Source organism: Trachypithecus francoisi, unplaced genomic scaffold, assembly GCF_009764315.1.
Source record: "Trachypithecus francoisi isolate TF-2019V2 unplaced genomic scaffold, Tfra_2.0 Lachesis_group15, whole genome shotgun sequence".
In the NCBI taxonomy this organism is placed as follows: Eukaryota; Metazoa; Chordata; class Mammalia; order Primates; family Cercopithecidae; genus Trachypithecus; species Trachypithecus francoisi.
Window position 1 is genome coordinate 76700143 of NW_022681460.1, and position 19797 is coordinate 76719939.

The window sequence follows — 19797 nt, forward strand, 5'->3', positions numbered from 1 at the left end:
CACAAAACTCTAGATGGCAGCATGTTACTGGCATAGGGTCCAGAGTTAGTTATTAAGGGTGCCTCACATTGAGCACCAAAAGAGGTAATGATGGCTCTCACCATCACAAGGTTATATATAGAGCTTCATAATGCTTACCTAACCAGGGGAACAGCCAGTGACTGTAGAAGCAGCAAACATTCACAGCTGCACTCTCCAGGCCCAGAGTGCCGAGTATGCAAGAGTCACCAAAGAGAGCCACAGAATCTCAGGGACTTGAGTGGGAGGGAGATGTCTGAGTCAAGGGATGACTGGGACATTTGGACAACCTCATATAGGAAATTTTGTTTTCCATGGTTGTAACCTGTACAGCATCTCTCACATCCCTAGATACTCACACATGCAAAAAAACTATCTTTGCATCTCACATCCCAAACTTCTGTGCCATCACTGGGCAGCTGAAGTGGAGCATTCAACTAAAATCCAGCAAGTGGACAGAGAGTAGATTTGCACCCAGGGACAGAGAGAAAGCACATCTATCAGCTCAAAAACTTCAGGAGCACTGATAAGCATTAAAATTAAAATACTTGATTGGTGTAAGTAAGTACTCAACTGGATGATATTAATAAGACAACTCCTACTAGAAAAAATAGTCTAAATCATTTTTATAATCTTCCACCAGACTCAGTTTCATTTTTAGTCTCTCCATCTCATGCTCTATTTATTTTTCATTTTTCACAATCACTTCATAGGGTAAGCTCATTAAGTGTTGGTCAACTACAATACTAAGATGTGATTTATAGATTTCATATGAATTATTTTCTACATATATCTCTTTTCTTCTGTAATATGAATTTAATAGCATAAACCCCAATGTGGGACTCAACTTTGATTCCTGCTAAATTTTATATTGTCGGTTTTGGTCCATTATTTAAGCCTATTGAAATAATTTTTCATCTTGATTCTCTCATCCATTATATTACCTATCATTCTCATTATTGTATAAATGAGTATATAAGTAGTATCCTTTATCTTTGAGGTCCAAATGGACCAATAACAAATAGAAAATATTCCTTAAAAAGTGATTTTATTCAGTCTATTGACTTTTGAGTGCAATCCATTTGCCTTTTTGGGGTTTAATGAATGTACAGGTTATGAACTGAAGCTTCCCCTAAAAGCTAATAACATAGCTTTTGGGACAAAGCATCATTAACCGTGATTTGTAGAATGATCATCAATCAAACTATTCTCCTTATTTATTTGAATTTTCTAATGCAGTTAACTTTTTATTATTTTTCTTTATGTGCTTATATTCTTCTATGAGATACTCTCTGAAATGTTTAATAGTTCAATTCAAAGGAATAGTGCAAAGGAAAGGAGAAGAGAACTAAATGTATGATTCCATTATATGAGTCATGCACTGTGACTGACATATGTGACATCATTCCTCACCACAATTCAGTGTATGATGTCTTGATGTCTTACTCTCATATATTTTATTGACAAGGGAACTGAGACTCTAAAAAAAAAAAAAAAAATTGTGTGTCTTGGCCAAAATCACAAAGTTGGTAAGTGAGGAATCTATAGCATAAAACCAGTTTGATCTGCTTCCAGAGTTTTCCTTGCTTGCTTTTCACAGATGGTGCATTCATCCCACTTAAAAAGTACCCTTTGATGATTTGTGTTAAATCACTTTGTGCAGAGAGCACCAGGAATGCAACTATGAGAAACAACAGAAGTAAGGAGAGTAAGGATAAGACAATTGTAAGAACCTCCAAAGTACAAGATGAATGGGATTAGCAACAACAGAGGCATAAACCATGCTGGAAGGGGTGGCGGGGGGGTGGGGAAGCTACTTTTTATCAGGACTTGCATTCCTAATTGCCTGGATTATTCTAGCTTCTCCCCACCTCCTCTACACTACTGTGGGCCACTGCATGGCACAAGAAAAGGCATGTTTTGGAATCGGGCACAACTGGATCTGAAACCAATATCATCCTCTTACCAGTGGCCACTAGTAAGAGTTGGACAAATTACTTTACCTTTTCTTAGCTTCAGTTTCCTTTTCAACAGAAAAGTCCCATTAACACCTAAACATAAGATTGTAATTATAAATGAAATTACATCAAACACGTCATGTTGACCCATAGCAGGTGTTCTGAAAATGATTTTTCCATTTTCTTTCTGCCTCTCAAAGTAATTTTTTGTTGAACACTATTTTATGTATGTGTTATGCCTCTTTTTTTGTGTCATATGTCTGCTGTGAGTTGAATGTTTTTGTTCCTTCTGAAACTCATGTTGAAACTTAATCCCCACTACAACAGTGTTGGAAGATGGGGCCTAATGGGAGGGTCTTTAGGTCATGAGGGCTCCACCATCACTAATGACACTATGAAAAGGACCTAAAGAAGTGGGTTCCCTCTGTCTTTTGCTCTGCAAAGTGAGAAACAGCCTTCCTCTACTTTACGTAATGCAGTATGCAAAGCACCATCTCGGGATTGGGGACTGGGCCCGCACCAGACACCAATCTTACTAGTGCCTTGATCTTGGACTTCCCAGCCTCCAGAACTGTGAGAAATAAATTTCTGTTCTTTATAAATTATCCAGTCTATGGAACTCTGTTATAGCAGTACAAACAAACTAATACAGTGTCATTCTTCTGTTGAGAATAATTCATTACTCCCTCTGCCTTCCCCTTCATATCCACTTTTCAATGCCTGGTTGGTAAAATACTCTCATAATCCAGTCTTTCCTACCCATGGATTGCGCCATCTCAATTCTGTATTCATCAGACCAGAGTTTCACTAACTCATAAATACACATCATTCTCATCCCAGTCTCAGAGATTTTGACCATTTTTTCCTTCCCTTTTTCCTGGGCTTAGTCATCCCACAAATCTCATGCATCATTTAAGAACTCAGCTCTGATCCCACCATAGTTAGAGTTAACTATCCAAGCCTTTACTTATTCTTCCTCCTGTGAGGGCTTACAGTGATTAGTGTTTGTAGAAAAGAATTGAGCACTTCATTTTCAATCCTTCTCCCCTACCCCTGCCTTATTCCTCCCAGACCCACACACCTAGGCCTCACATTCATTCTATCCCAATTTTCAGACCAATCTAGAGTTGAGGTCCAGATATTGTCACGTCTCACACAGGCTCAAACCATCGTATTTCTCAGGCAACTTGACCCAGCATAAATCCTCATCAGACCAAAGCCCCCAGACCCAGACAACCTCTTAGTTTCTACACTGCTCTCTGAGTCTGTTCAATGGCATCCCTAAGGTTCACCTATGGTGTCAATGTATTAATATTTCCAATTTATCTGTTCCCTTTGTCCCTTACTGTTGGCTCAATGAAGTAAACTGGATATCTGTCTTGTCCTTCAGATAATCTCAGCATTCAAAATCTGGTGAGAACCAATTTGCCTCAAGCATATACTCCTTCTTGATTACTTTGCTAATTTTTGCCAGTTATTTATGCCTCTCCAAACGAAATATAACAATAGTCATCATCATAAATAGGCTCTGCTGAGTGCTCACTCTTTTGTAGGCACTGTTTCAAGCACTTTACATGGCTTAGCCACATGTTTTAATCGTCATAGCAATCCTATGATGCTTACTAAAATGGAAATTGAAGTTCCAAAGGTAAGTAACTCTTCCCAGCTCACATCACTAGTAAATGAATGATCCAGGATACAATGCAAAGCAAGTCAAACTGTCTCTAGAGCCTGCCCTCTAGGTACTACTCCACAATTGAAATGTGTGTCACTTCACACCCATCAAAAGAATCCCTGAAATGTGACCAAGCTGACAGATTCAAGACATGATCAAAGTCTAGCTTACCCTTCTGTGCTTCATTTAGCCCAACTGGAAGTCCCTGGTGCCAAACTTGAACCTTATCCACCAGTTCTAACACTCAAGTTGCCCTACTATGGTGTTAGTCCCCTGTGCCTGGCAAGCCCAGTTGGACAGGTCTATGGCAGAGCCTGTCTCCCTTCTGGCTCAGGCCATAAAGAGACAAGGCCTTAATTTGAATGTAAATTTCCTGAAATCAACTAGTGTGCAATCTAATTGTAGTGCCACCCTATGTCATACAGAATCATACTTTCTGCATATGCTATATGATCATATACTCTGTATTTCTGTATTAACTCTTAGAGATATAGGGTAGCACTCTAATTAGATTGCACACTAGTTGACTTCAGGAAACTTACATGAGTCAGTACATTAGAAAACACTGAATATGTGGTATGTTACTGCTTTGTGATTATTTTTCAAGGGTATAAAGGAATGATTATACATAGCCATGATAGTCATGTATGCTTCAATTCATTATCTCTACATAAAAAGCTAATAAAGTAGCATCTTATACTGCATCCATTCTTCAAAAGGTCCATGTTACAAACACAGATAACAAAGACTTTTGTCTCATACTGGCAACCACCACCAGCATATACACCTGCACATAACATAAATTTCTTAGGAACTAGATATAAAGTTTTTAATTTTAGGAGAGTTGGAGGAAAATATTTCTGAACTGAAAGAAGCATAGTAAGCAAGAAAAAAGAAAATGGAAGATACGACAGAGAGGTTTTAGTATATGACCTCCCCAAGAGAATCATGCATTTAACTAGATAAATTGACAACACCTCTATTGGCTGTATTCTGGACAAGTGAATCTCAGGGGTCTCAGGTATAAATTGTGGATAATAATTTAGATGTACTTCAATGTCTTATGGGAAAAATAGAAAAGACAATTAAATAAAAATACTACCTTAAATTGCTGTAAAAATACTTTTATTGAACTTTTGCTCAATTTTATTTGGACTTAAGACAACTCTACTAAAAGTATCACCTTTTATCCTACAAATTTAAATAATTCTAGACATAAATCCTATACCTAGACATCAAAAGTTAGAAATTACCCAGTATGTAAATGTTGGTTTTTATTGTTGTTAAGTATTTTGAAGTTTGAGTTGTTGGGAAGAAATGCCTGATGAATTACTGTTTTTGTTTTACATGTATAGTCAACCGTGGTCTTAAATCTCCCAGCTCAGATCTTTGCCTCTGGCTCTCAGCAGTTCCTACACACAGTCCTCCCCGTAAGGGGAGAGTCACCTGAGAAAAGTATACTGGGTCACATCTTTATCTCCAGGCTAAAGCTGACAACAGCCTCTCATCAAGTTTCTCCATTTCACTGCACAGAAATTCAGTGTGCTAGACAACACATTCAAAAATTTGAGAAAAAACAGCATCTGAATGCCTTTAATTTGAAACAGCCATATTAACTTTTGCTAGTCTGTTTACCTATGTGGTAGGAGAACCAGGCTGAATACTTGAAAACAGCACACTCTGATGACTAAGACAACTTACTGGCTTGTTTTGTTTTGTTTTCTATTTGATACAGGGCTAGGATTCCATCTTGAGTCTGAAATAACCGAGATGGGTTATGTAAGCATAAAAACACATTGTCATCATTTGCTTCAAAAGTTTGTTTGAAATGTTTTAAATTCTAGAAAATCAGGGAAGTGTCAGCAAAATCTATATTTGGTATGGCATCGGAAAAATCACAAGATTAGAGTCTTCTGTTGAAACGAGGACTGAAAACATGGCTGTTGAGAGAAGTATGTGCTGTCGTAAGAGCCTGCAGTGAAGGAGCTGGCCTTGATGAAGCAGCAGAAACGTGAAATGCCAAAACAGGTCTGTGCTTTCACAGAGCTAGTTGGAATTACAGGGGATCATAGGCAGGCAAGGAATTGTAACCTTGTTTGGTGTTTGAGAGTATTAAGTAAAATGAACAGCCCTGATTTTATTTTCAGGACTGTTCTTTAGGAAAGAGGGAGTAGCAAATTTCTTTTAAAATACAAGTTATTTGTTTGATTCATAGATCTTTTATTTGAGACTGCTGCTTAAGAAAGACCTGCGACAATTGCCATTTGGGAAGACATATTCATCATCTCCAGGCTGTTTGGCTTTTCTACCCTTGGGGAAAAAATTGGACATAATTTCACAGAATCTCAGTTCTACTATCTTTATTAGCAAAGCTAAAAACATAAGGACTGATAACTTTTTTCTTGCTACAGATTATTTTATATATGGTTAAGACAGGCTGCCAAAAAGATGTAAGGCAACATAAAATTGTGACGTAGAATTTGCAATACTGGTAGCAAAAGCATGGATGATTATCAGGTGTAGATTTATGAACCAATTTCTCATCTGTTTTCCAGCCTCAAAAGCTTTTTTGCCTCTAGCTCATTCCAGAAAAAGAGAACTGCCACCAATGTACTCACAGAAGGCTGCTGAGCATTGCATGATACAGTGGAGGGATTTGAAGTCACGTGTCTTAGAAAGGGAATCTCCTTCAAATATAACTGGGAGGAGTGATATCATCAACAAGGGCCATTCTGAGATGTATTTGGCTCTAGTTTGGCTATATGGAGATAAATATTAATCAGAATCTTTTGTTTATATTTTCCTATCAAGATAAAAAGAGGCATAAATTCAGCTCTGAGGAAATGTTTCAGAGATAGTGAGAGGTGATTTGTTTTAGAGTGTAAGCAAACGCCAGCTCTGTTGACAAAGCCGGTTCATTAAAGCACACTAGCCTGTCCTCAACCTCTCTGCTAGCTAGAAGGGACCATGACAAGACTAAGACAGAAGCTCACATTACTAAAAACTTACAAATAAGGAACAGCTAACAATTGTCAAAACAACGCCATCCCATCACGATGTCCTAAGCTTTATGACACCATGAAGGGACATACAAGGCAGGCTTTATAAGAGTCATCATGCGTTTGGATTCAAAGTTACTTCTAAAAAACATAAAAACTTTCAGCTTAACCTGATGTGAGTGAAAATGAAACAAAACAAAGTAAAACAAAAGTATCCAGGGATTGTATGTATAGATTTCCATGGCTTTTATTTATAATGCAAGTGAAGTGGGGCCGTAACTCTCATTATGGGAACAAATCAGAATGTGAAGAAAAGTCCAGTTAATTTTAAGAAAGAAAATGAGAGTCACCATCCTAAATCAATCCACAGAATTTCCTCCTGAGGACTCTTCCTTCAAAAGTGATACAATTAGCAAATACAAAAAGGCTGTTTGGCTTCTTGAAACAAAAGAAGAGACACACAAGCAATGCAGTTTTTCTGAATTCCCTGGCTAAGAGTTACCGACTTTGGAAGGACAACTACTTGTATTCAAATCCGGGCTTATTTGCTATGTGACAATAGGCATATTGCCTAACTTCTCTGTGCCTAATTTCTCCACTTAAAAGGGAGTAATAAAAGGAATTACCTCAAAGATTGGCTGTAAGGATTAAGTGAAACACTATATATAAAGTGATTAGAATGCTTCCCAGTATATGGCTGATACTTCACTCTTCCATTTAGCACATATTCATTGAACTGATCCATGCAGATAGCATCTCAGAGCTTCGGTTACAGCGGTGAACAAGGAAATGTCTCTACCCTCAAGAAATTTACATTCTAGTGGAATTTAGCTATTGTGATTAATCTACTATCCACATATCTACAAAAACTATTTTAAATAATTTCAACTTGTACCGATAGCTTAATGCATTATAGGCATAAGGCAGAGTCTAGCACTCACCTTACTGAGTTTGTAACTGAGGCTTAAAGAGAAATGAGAAAATATTTTAAAATAAACAAAAACATTTGTATAGGTGCCCTAAAAGCCAGGTGCTTTAAGTTTTGGGATGCAAGGTCCCTTTAAGAGTTTATTAAAAGCTGCAGATCTGTTTCTAATAAAGTTAAAATACCTATCTGATGACCCAGCAATTGTACTCCTATTTACTTACTCCCCCAAAATTAAAAGATAATGTCCACAAAAAGACATGGACAAGAGTGTTCATAGCAACTTTATTTACAATATGCAAAAGCAAGCCAGAGGTCCATGAATAGATAAAATGATAGTCAAATTGTGTGATATTCATATGGGAGAACACCGCTCAATGTTAAAGAGAAGTTAACTATTGATTGAAGCAATAATATGATGAATTTCAAAAAATCAGAAACTAGACAGTAATGAGTATTATATACTGTAAGATTCCACTAACATGAGGTTCAAGAATAGGCAAAAGTAATTTATAGTGACAAGTATCAGTAAGCAGCTGCACTGGGTGGTGAATGGGAAATTGATTGAAAAAGGCCCCAAGACAACTTTGGGTGAGATAAATCTTTTCTGTATTGTTTTAAGTTGTAGCTACATAAATGTATGAAACTGACACAACTCTTAGAAATCACCTTTAAAGGTCTATGCATTTTGTTATATATTATACCTCATTAAAAAAAGAAGTCATAAAAAATGGTAGCAACTTTCCCCAGATAAATATTCATGCATTGCACATAAAATTTTAGGTGATGGCCGGGCACGGTGGCTCAAGCCTGTAATCCCAGCACTTTGCGAGGCCGAGACGGGCGGATCACGAGGTCAGGAGATCGAGACCATCCTGGCTAAGACGGTGAAACCCCATCTCTACTAAAAAATACAAAAAAAACTAGCCGGGCGAGGTGGCAGGCGCCTGTAGTCCCAGCTACTTAGGAGGCTGAGGCAGGAGAATGGTGTGAACCCAGGAGGTGGAGCTTGCAGTGAGCTGAGATCCGGCCACTGCACTCCAGCCTGGGCGACAGAGCAAGACTCCATCTCAAAAAAAAAAAAAAATTTTTTTTTTAGGTGGTAAATGGACCCTAGGGTAAAATTTCCTGATATAGGAACTAGTGACTGAGTTGGCTAAAAATGTCACCACTAAAATATGTATATAGATAATTCAAGAAAAAACTTCTAGAAAAGAAGCTTGGTGCAATTCACTGACATTTTCTATATACCAATGCTATTTTGAAATGCCTTCCCCATGGAAGGTTGTACTTGATCAAGACATATTTACCGTGAAGTATTTTACCATTAATTTTGAAAGGCATGTGTTTAGAGTAATGTAATATTTCCTTGAAAGTCACGTAGAATAAAAAGGAAGATTGTTAAGTGCATTAACTATGAAGGCATCAATTCATATATCTGCTTAAACAGCATGTTATGCTTTGAGCAATGTTCTAATATGTTCTAAAAAATATATAAGCTTGGACCTTTAAAAGAAAAAAAAAAAAGACAATTTTCTGTCAGGGGTCCATGACCCAGGCCAAACTATACATCTGCAAAAATGACTATAGAGACTAATAAGGAACCCAATTGTGTGCTAATTTCAAATTAGCTTTTATACTTGCTTCAGGCTTCAAAGGGGACTGAGAAAAAAAAAAGTAGTTATATGGAAGAAAATTACTCATTATTAGAGAAAGGCCATCACAAGGGATTCAAATTTCTCTTATTCTGATTATAGCAAAAGGTCATGCAGAAGAGAAAACCATAAAGATTTCTGAGGAAAAAAAAAGTCACAAAAGAAGAAAGCTAAATACAAAAATGGTAGACAAGCCCAAAGGGGAAATGAAATGATTCAGATTGAAAGCTTCTGATTTGTGGGAAAAAAAAAATTGGGATTAGGCTAAAGATAATTGAAGTTTAATGAGAAGGTATCTAATTATACTGGTATATTTATTTAAGTATTTTCTAATTGGGTATTATTTTTATAATGACTTAATTACTTACTAGTGCTGCTTGTTGATTTAACAAAGAGTTTTGCTTTTACAGAGAGAGCATGACATAACAGGATAAATGTTCTATCTTCTGGATGCCTGTGGGTAGTTTAGACATTTAATTACATGACCTAAATCTACCAGCCACTGTCCCCGTAAGGAGGCTAGCCCATACTGCAGAAATATAACCTGACAGAATATAATGTGTATCTCTACACCCTATTTCTCTGACCCATGTCTAAAATAGGATCAACTTTATATATCTGAAATAAACCATAAGTGCAGACCAATAGTTTTCTAACTTTTTTATCAAGACCCTTAGTAAGAGATGCATTTTATATTGTGTCATAGTCAGTTCAGGCTGCTATAACAAGAATACCATAGACAGGAATGGCTTAAACAACAGAAATTCATTTATCACAGTTCAGGAAGCTGGAAAGTTCAAGATCAAGATGCCAGCCAAGTCAATTTCTGGTGTAGGCCAACCTCCTGGTTTGCAGATGAATACCATATTTCCACCAAAATTCTTTACATTATTATTTAAGTGTTCTATGAGAAGATGAACCTCTCTCTTCGGCTTTCCTCTTCTGTTTCTGAGGTCTTACCAGGGTTGCCTTTAAAACTCTCTTCACAAAAACATTGGCTTTTGCTAGCATGCACCTCAAAACTCTTCCAGATTCTATTATGATTATTATTATTGTAGTCCCCTCTCCTCTGTGGTTTTGCTTTCCTTGATTTTCATTACCTGCAACCTACTGCAATTCAAAAATATTAAATAGAATATTCTAGAAATAAACAATTCCTAAGTTATTAATTAGTTTTCAACAGTAGCCAAACACTGCATCACAATGCCAATGTCACTCACCTCACTTCATCTCAGAAACAGGCATTTTGTCATCCCACATCATCACAAGAAGAAGAATGAATAAAGTACAATAAGATATTTTGAGAGACATAGAGACCATATTAACATAACTTTTACTGTAGTATATTGTTATACTTTTTTTTTTTTTATGAGATGGAGTCTCGCTCTGTCACCCACGCTGGAGTGCAGTGGCAAGATCTCGGTTCACTGCAAGCTCTGCTTCCCGAGTTCACACCATTCTCCTGCCTCAGCCTCCCAAGTAGCTGGGACTACAGATGCCCACCACCACTTCTGGCTAATTTTTTTTTGTATTTTTAGTACAGACAGGGTTTCACCGTGTTAGCCAGGATGGTCTCGATCTCCTGACGTCATGATCTTCCCGCCTAGGCCTCCCAAAGTGCTGGGATTACAGACGGGAGCCTCCGCACCCGGCCTGTTATCCTTTACCTATTTTATTATTAGTTATTGTTACTTTCTTACTGTGCTTAATTTTTAAATTAAACTTTAGCACAGGTATGTAAGTACAGGAAAAAACATAGTGTAAATGGGGTTCAGTACTATTCACAATTTCAGGCATTCACCAAGGGTCTTGGAACATATTTCCCTGTGGATAAGGGGGGGGGGGCGGCTACTGTATTATAATTACCATAAGGCATTGGGTCACATGATTATGGAGACTGAGAAGTCCATGATTTGCTATCTGTAAGCTGGATACCCAGGAAAAGCAGTGGAATAGTTTGAAGGCCTGGAAGTCAGATAGCCAATACTATAGATTCTGAAGGTCTGAGAACCAGCAACACCAGAACCAGGAGAAAACAGTTGTCCTGCTCAAGCAGTCAGGCAGAGTGAACTCAAACCTTCTTCATCTTTTTGTTTTATTCAGGCCCTCACCAAATTACATGATGCCCACATACCTTGGGGAGGGCTGTATGCTCTACTCATTCTACCAATTCAAATGCTCATCTCTTCCAGAAACACTCTCACAGACAGGTGCAGACATCATGTTTAACCAGATATCGAGACATCTTGTGTTCCAGTCAAGTTGACACATAACATTTACCATCACATGTCAGGACCCAGAATATAAATTTATATCAGAAAGAGAGAAAAGAAAAGAGGGAAGGAAGGAAAGAAGGAGTGAGGGAGGGTGGAGGGAAGGAGGGAAGGAGGGAGGGAGGGAGGGAAAGAAAGGAAGGAAAGAAGAAAGGAAGAAAGGAAAGAAGGAAGGAAGGAGAGAGAAAAACAGAAGGAAGGAAGGAAGGAAAGAAAGAAAGAAATGAATGAAGGAGGAAGAAAGGAAGAAAGGAAAGAAAGAAAGAAAGAAGAAAGAAAGAAAGAGAGAGAAAGAGAGAGGGAGGGAGGGAGGGAAAGAAAGGAAGGAAAGAAGAAAGGAAAGAAGGAAGGAAGGAAAGAAAGAAAGAAAGAAAGAAAGAAAGAAAGAAAGAAAGAAGAAAGAAAGAAAGAAAGAGAGAGAAAGAGAGAGGGAGGGAGGGAGGGAGAGAGAGGGAAGAAGGAAGGAGGGAGGGAGGGAGGGAAGGAAGGAAGGAAGGAAGGAAGGAAGGAAGGAAGGAAGGAAATAAAAGACCCTTAAAATAAATGTAAGTTGTATCACTTTTATATACTTTATTATGTTCCATTTTTTCATTCTATTTTTAATGTGAATGGTGATCCACTAAAATGATTTTGCTGCCACAGTTTAAAAAGCAAATATTACAAATGCTTAATTGACTCCTCTTTACTTAAATTGTCTCTATGATTGGTAAAATAGCCATAAATTTTCTTTGATGACATGCTGGATTCTGAGTGCTTTAAGACTAGCTGAGACATGACCAAGAGGGAGAAGCCTTGAGTCTTTAAAAGAGGCCTCTGGGAAAACTCATTTCTGTCTGAAGATTCATCAAAATAATCCTTAACATCCATATTTCCACCAACATCCTGTACATGATTATTTATGTGTTCTCTAAAGCGATGGAGCTTTCTCCCCAGCTTTCTTCTTTTCTTTCTGAGCCCTCACCAGAACTGCCTCTAAAAGTCAAAAGGGACTGAAAAACTAGTAAGATGCCTTGCCACCTTGCCCTTTTCTCCACAAACTCTGATGCTCATACTGCCCTGTTCTGTGATCAGGCTCCTACCGATCAGACTCCCAGAGCAGTGCTCAGCCACCTGCTTTTCCTCACCTGGGCAATTCAACCTTCACCTACCCAGGAACTGAGATTTGCTGATGTACTACAGCTAGAAATGTAATCAAATATTTGTGTTAGTTTTCAACCACTCAATGATTTATCATTCTTTTCATTATCTACTGTCTGGCTTCTAACCCCCATCTTGAGTATAAACGGTAAAGATGGCAAATGTAGGAAAGAATGGTCTTTTACTATAGGAGCCTACAAGTAATGAAGTGGGACGAAAACAGTCTCTTACCCAGGCTTACGTCTTTACAAGATTAAGAGAAGAAAGGTCGCTCTCCAGCACGTTCAGTCACAGTAGCCGAAGAATTTACGACAGTGGAAAATGTAGAAGGTGGAATAGGCCAACAACAAATTAGCTGATTGCTGGTGAAGCAACAGGGGCCAGGATACCTTTTATAGGCACACGTTCCAGTCCAGTGAGTCGCTTTTAGTGTGCATCAGAATCCCCTAAGTAGTCTGCTTAAATCAAGATTAGTTGTCTGGTGTGTTCTACAGCCCTAGACCCTACCACTGAGTGGGAAGAGAGTGAGAGAAAAAGAGGGTGCAGGGAACCCAAGAGAAGCACAGGGCAATTAAAGTAAAAGTAGGGAAGGAATGTACCAGCTGTGCACTATCAATATTTTCCTATTAAGACATCCGCTGCCCCAGGATCACATGGTGATGAATCACAACAAAGACCCAACAAAAAATGTTGATGCTTTGAGACTCTTACCTAAACATGTATATTTAAAAAGTGGGACAGGAGAGGTACTCCAAACTGCATGACTTGATATTGACTTGATCATTGCACAGACTACAGTCATCATTAAACACACACGCTCTCCTAATTTGTATGCTGACACCACAGTCCTTACTCCTTGTTGAGAAATAACAAGGAGATCAGTGTGACTGGAACCTAAACTATCATGCTCATGATGCTATGCAGTAGCTCTAGATTCAATGTTATAATGTGTGATGTTACCACAATAGTATCCTAAATTATCACAAAGTGGTATTTTAAAAATGCAGTTTTGCGGTCCAATTACTTCACAGGTCACATGGCCTCAAAGCACTGACCTTAGAACTTAACAGCCATCTATAATGTTTCCATGAAAAATATGTTCCAGGCTCCAAACAACATTCTTTTAGGCAAACTTTTAGAACGCAATCTGCTTAGGAACTGTCTCTACTGGTCTGTGATACGTTTGTTTTGCACATGAAGTTTATTTCAGACTCTTTTCTACAGAGATATTTCCTGCCCTTGGAAGATGACTTCAAATAATAAATTGTCACCAAAAATGGACATGAAACTTTCAAAAAGCAGTAGGGAGGTGGAAAAGATGAACAAGCTGAAAACAAGTCCATTTTGGGAGGGTTCTGAACATCCTGGTTAAGGGAGTTTTTCATTTTAAAGGAAAAAGTATTCATCTGATGTGTTTCTTTGTTCATAGCACTTAATATAGAATTCTACAATGTTAAAATAGGAAGTCAGGTTTATATGGTGTTTGCTTTAATGATACTAAACTTCCTGGAAACAGCAGCACATGCTATAACAAGTTTCAGATATTAAAAGAAAAGCTACAATGCTGAACTCTTTTCTAAACTTTTATATGAAGTCCCAGGATTTGTGGACATTCAGGAGCAAATCAGGGCTAATATGGGAAGCTTACAGATGGTATAATGGCTTCAGGCATCCCAATTATATTAAAAAGTTGAAAGTGGCAGATTCATATCCTCCCCTTTTACATGTCATAAATTCCAAAGGGTTGGTGTCAAACTGTGTCAATTGCACTCGTTTATTAATACTTGGAATACCGTCAGTGAGCTTCCTAGCTGTTATTATCCATTTATTCATTTACAGCCATCTAATACTAACAGCAGCAGCCACGGTTTTCAGTCTTTTCCCTGAAACCATACATGCATTGCCTCAGGGAGACTTCCATAAGCCTGCATCTGGGGAGGGGGAAGAGGAAACAGCAAACTGCAGGATCTGCTGATCTTGGATATAGGTCTCTCTGCAGGAGCTTCCAAATGTGTCTTTGTTTATGTTCTGGGCTCCGGGTTGTTGTGGGGCACAGATCTAAGGAGGAAGGAATTTGTTGCCTCAATAAAAAAAAATGTGTAATTAAGATGTGGAAGAAAGGTTAGGTGAAAGACAGAAAAAAAGACTATCTCCAGGTATTCTAAAACAAATATTTACACATTCAAATATCATCTTTTTTTAAACCATCTGATCCTCAGTCTTGGAGGCAGTGGTTAATAAACCCCGATGTCTCCACATAAAGTAAAAAAATAAATAAAATAAAACATGTATGGCAACGATGCACATGATTCAGACCCAAAAACTACCCCACATAAAACATTCATTATAATTAATGCAGTGTTTCTTGGCTGGTATTATTAAGACCTTAATTTTCCACTTGGTGGAACTTACTGTATGTAGTAGAAAAATCACTGGCTCTGAGTCAGAAATGCCTTGATTCTAATCCAGCCCCTGCCACTTCTTAGCCATGCCATGTGTGCAAATTAGTTGACCTCTCTGAGCCTTGGGTTTGTTTTCTTTAAAATGTGAATTATAAGGAAATATTAAATGTGATGATTAAACAAAAGAAAGAAAGTAAAACAACTACACAATTCCTCTAAATTGCAACTTTCCTCCCTCACCTCTTTCCTCTTTAGGAACTGCACAGACATTTTTAATAAGAAAGGATATAAGTGATCAAAATAATGACTCTGAAAACATATGATTCATTGCAGACATTGGCAGTGTGTGCCCTCCATAGTATTGGGCATGAAAGAGTTAAGTGGGAACGCCACCTTTGAGTCCTGGGGGAAGGGTGGAAGAGAGGATGGTAATAGTGGATTTAATAGTGTTTCACAGGCAGAGTCCTGGTGCTCTGCAAAGCTCCAGATCGTGTTTCTTCTTAGACGCCAATCAGTCAGGAAGTGATTCTCAGAGAAGTTTACATTGCCCTATTCTCCTTACACTGCTGCACAGTAGGAAACCCAGGACACAGAATACTCACAAGAAAGATGCTAGCATTTCCTGGGATAATAGCGAAAGCAAATGAGCCTCATGTCACATAACATATTATAAGGAAGCAAAGTCTCCTGCACAACATTATACTAAAAAGACCAAACTTATATTAAGCCTTGAACAGTTGCATACGTAAAGACCAAGAAAATAATCCAAATAGTAATCAAAAGCTCTAATTCTTCTTCAATTCCAGTTCATGTGCTACATTTTGAGAAGAATGACACAAAAGTGTACATGCTCTCACACACACACACATGCACACACACACAAATATACACACATCCCATGCAACACACGTTCACACCTTTTGGTCAATACAAGAAAAGAAACCTAGATCATATCAGAACACAGACAGTCTTACTGGTCAGGCTGTGTCTTCACCACATGCTTAATGGAGAAAAATGGGTAAGGTATATCAGAACTTCATCAAAGAACATTCCAAAGCTGTTACGTACATTTATGCTTGTCAAGTGTATAACCTGCACATAATTCTCTTTTATTCTTTCACCCAGTATTTATTTTCTGTTAGCTAGAAGAGGGCATGGGCTTTGTCTATATTGCTTACTTTTAAACTTGTGACCACCTGGCATGTAGTAGGTGCTCAATAAATATTTGCTGAATAAATTAATGAACACTTTCAATTCTAAGGGGGATTCTGCCATTTTAAATAAGCAATTAAAATTGAATAAACTAATTTTACTTTTGATATCCCAAGGAATCCAAGCCCCTTTTGTTAGTAGTTTTCTTTTTAGAACACTGTCTGAACTAGGCCTATTTTATATGGCTTTGCTCCAGCTGACTGGGGCAAGGCACATTTTGTAGATTCACGTGGTAGCCTGTGGAGAGGTATCTACATGCAAGATAAAGACATTGCTTATATTTGTACAGATATTACACTATGGTGCAAATAACCAACTCTATCTTTTGTTTTTCTTGAGAGAGTCTCACTTCTGTCATCCAGGCTGGAATGCAGTGATGCAATCTCAGCTGCAGCCTATGCCTCCCAGGTTCATGAGATTCTCCTCGTGCCTCAGCTTCCTGAGTAGCTGAGACCACAGGCACGAATCACCACGCCCAGCTAACTTTTGTATTTTCAGTAGAGACAGGTTTTCTCCATGTTGGCCAGGTTGGTCTCGAATTCCTGACCTCAAGTGATCCACTCGCCTCATCCTCCTAAAGTGCTGGGATAACAGATGTGAGCCACTGCTCCCAGCCTACCAACTCTGTCTTCTATACATTAATTCTAAATCAATGATTTAGGAATTTATCCAAATTGATTTTTCTCTATTTATGTTTTCAGCTTCTTCTCCTTCCAGGGGAGCTCCATGCCAGCATTCCCCTTTCCTTCAAAATAATACCTTGTATTTTTTCTTAGAATTCACCATAAGCAATTCAGCAAAATGTCACTGGCGCCTCCTACAAGATACCATAACAGCAAAATTTTATCTTTACTAAAGATTTTTTACTTTTTCTAAAGTTTACATTTTTTCCACTTCTTTCTCCCTATGTGGTGACCTTACAAAGAACCATCATGGTCCAGTTACAGGATTTCCTCTTACAGAAACCACATTTTCTTGCCTTCATTAGGTCATGCAAGTTTTACCACCAAGTGACTGTCTTCATCATAACTTTCAGTGGGCAGTTCAGGGACTGGAGGGAGACCCACAAGTCTGCAGACCCAGCACATTTTCTATAATTTTCTTCTAGAAAGGGATTTCATTAACAATCTCCCAACTTTCTTCGTGTTTGTAACAAAAGTGTCACAATCTAGTCCCTAACAACCAAACCATTTTCATTAATAAAATAAATGTCATCATACATTTGTCAAAACTCATTATGTACAACTTAAGAGCGAAGCCTAATGCAAACTTGGACTCTGGGTGACAATGATGTGTGAATGTAGTTCACCCATTGTAAACGAATGTACCAGTCTGAGGGGAATGTTGACCACAGGGCAGGCTGTGCATGTGTGAGAGCAGGGGAGATATGGAAACTCTCTACTTTCCATTCAACTTTCCTGTGGACCCAAAACTGCTCTAAAACAAAAATAAAGTCACTTACAGTAAAATACCTGCATAGGACATAACTTCACAACACTGTTGAAAGCATTTTACTTATTTTGTGAATGTAAGTATATGCAATTCTTGTGACAATATTATGAGAGAGATATTAATACTATTATCCCATTTTGGCTGATGAGACTTCAGTTACCTGACCCTGAATGTCATGACTGAGAAGTACCAGAACTGCCGCCTGGCTGCAGCCGACGCAACTGTCCTTACTCCGCTTGGGTGCTTCTCAGTCATGCCAAACTAAGTCTCCAGCCACACATTCCTCCCCTTCGCCCCAAGCACAGTTCTTTAAACTATTGGCTATGGTTGGTCTCATAGGCGTATTGTGTACTTAACAGTACATATACATGCGTAAAAATATTTCTGCATGTGACACTCTGAAGGATATGCTTTATATTAAAAAAAAAAAAGTGGAAGTGAAATAATTCCCAACAGTTTTCTCAGTAAAGACGAATATAAGGATTCACTTGAGTTCATCAAAGTGCCCCACAGATTCTCTGGTTATCTGTCTAATTCCGAAGTAATTCTGGAGTTTGTATAATTCACTTGGCAGTCTACTACAACCTTGATTATCCCATGGTTATTTAAGGAAGTTTTTATTTTTTAACATATTTTCTGTTTTACAAATTATCTGATGATGTGTGTCATTTCTAAAAACAGAACAAAATCAAAATTTTTTAAAAGTTTAGTCAAGAAAAGAACATCTAAATTGTTTAGATAACTGTAGTGACATAGACCAGAGAAGGTTTCAAAGGAAATCACTGTTTGTTCGTGAAGTGCAAATCCCTTTCTGGGGAATTAGTATCATGAAAATTATTACCAAAAAATCATAAGTATATGCAGGGTTTTGTTCTGAATATATCGCTAATTAAAAAAAACAAATTATTTTTTCAGATGGAGTTGCTTGGATACAAGGAGAATCTTACAGAATACAAATGAACTTGAAGGCATCAGTAATATTTTCAAAATAATAGAGAAATTACACAAGGAGTGAAAGAGGTAATTGAAACCTGTCTTTGATGGGAATAACACTTAAAAGGAGCATTGTACCTATCTGCTGGCAGCTTTAAAAAATATTAATGACTACTGAAATTGAGAAATGTCAATAGTATGAAATGAGCAAAACTACTTCCCTAATGAGATTTTACAAGGTGAGCAATTATTTTGAACATTTTTTAACCTTGACTTTTCTGTTTATCTTAAGAATTTAAAAAACAAAACAAAACAAAAAACTAGTGTTTAAATATGAAAAAGAGACTTGTGGCAAATTCAGAATATAATAATTGATCATTAAAATAGAAATGCCTTCTCTAACCAGAAAAATGAATAAGGAAATTATAACTTACATTCTTTATGGATGTCTTTACAGAGATAAAGTAGTGGGATATTTACTTGAAATGACGTTCATCATCAATGCTGAAGTTTACAGAAGACAAAAATGTAGAACTCATGTGTTCATAGACAGCCCCAGGACACACACAGTGGATGCATTGTGTTCTCCTCGGTTGCATAACTACTTTGAAAGAAGTTTTCTTTTCTGTGTCATAAAAGAAGACTTTTTGGCTCTGCCAGGATACTCTACCATTTGGCCCCACAGACTTCAAGCATGCCTGAAGATACGTGCCAATTGGTTCTTGGTTTTTGAAAATCCTTCTGATCTCTGCTGAGTTACCCAACTGGACTCAGAAGGGTCTGACCCACGTGCCATATTCCAGCTGTTTGCTTGTTTGTTTTTAATCTCAACCTGGTTTAATGGGAAGAAGGTGAGTCACCTTGTGTGTATGTCAGCTGATATTTGTGTCATGGAAACTTAAAGGGGATAGACTTGAAATTGAAAAGATAAGATTGTGATTGAATGGGACTTGTATAAACTATGTTTTGTTATTGTTCTCTTGCTTACTTACCTTGTAAACAGATTCCTTGAGTCTTAAACCAAGGATCTTAATCTTTGGTACTTACAGAGCCTTTCTTCCATGAAGCAGAGTTATTTAGGATGCTGGCAGCAAATGAGCTCTCAACTAGATCTGTCGTCATCATCATAGAACTTACTATGGTCTGATAGTATTCAAA

At 37.8% G+C, this 19797-nt stretch overlaps 1 long non-coding RNA gene across 1 annotated transcript; it reads left to right on the top strand.

Annotated features, from left to right (window-relative positions):
• Positions 1–5374: 5374 nt before the first annotated feature.
• Positions 5375–19342, top strand: LOC117098067. Its single transcript, XR_004443160.1, has 3 exons — positions 5375–5679; positions 18622–18878; positions 19097–19342. It is a non-coding gene; the product is annotated as an uncharacterized LOC117098067 (long non-coding RNA).
• The last annotated feature ends 455 nt before the right edge of the window (positions 19343–19797 follow it).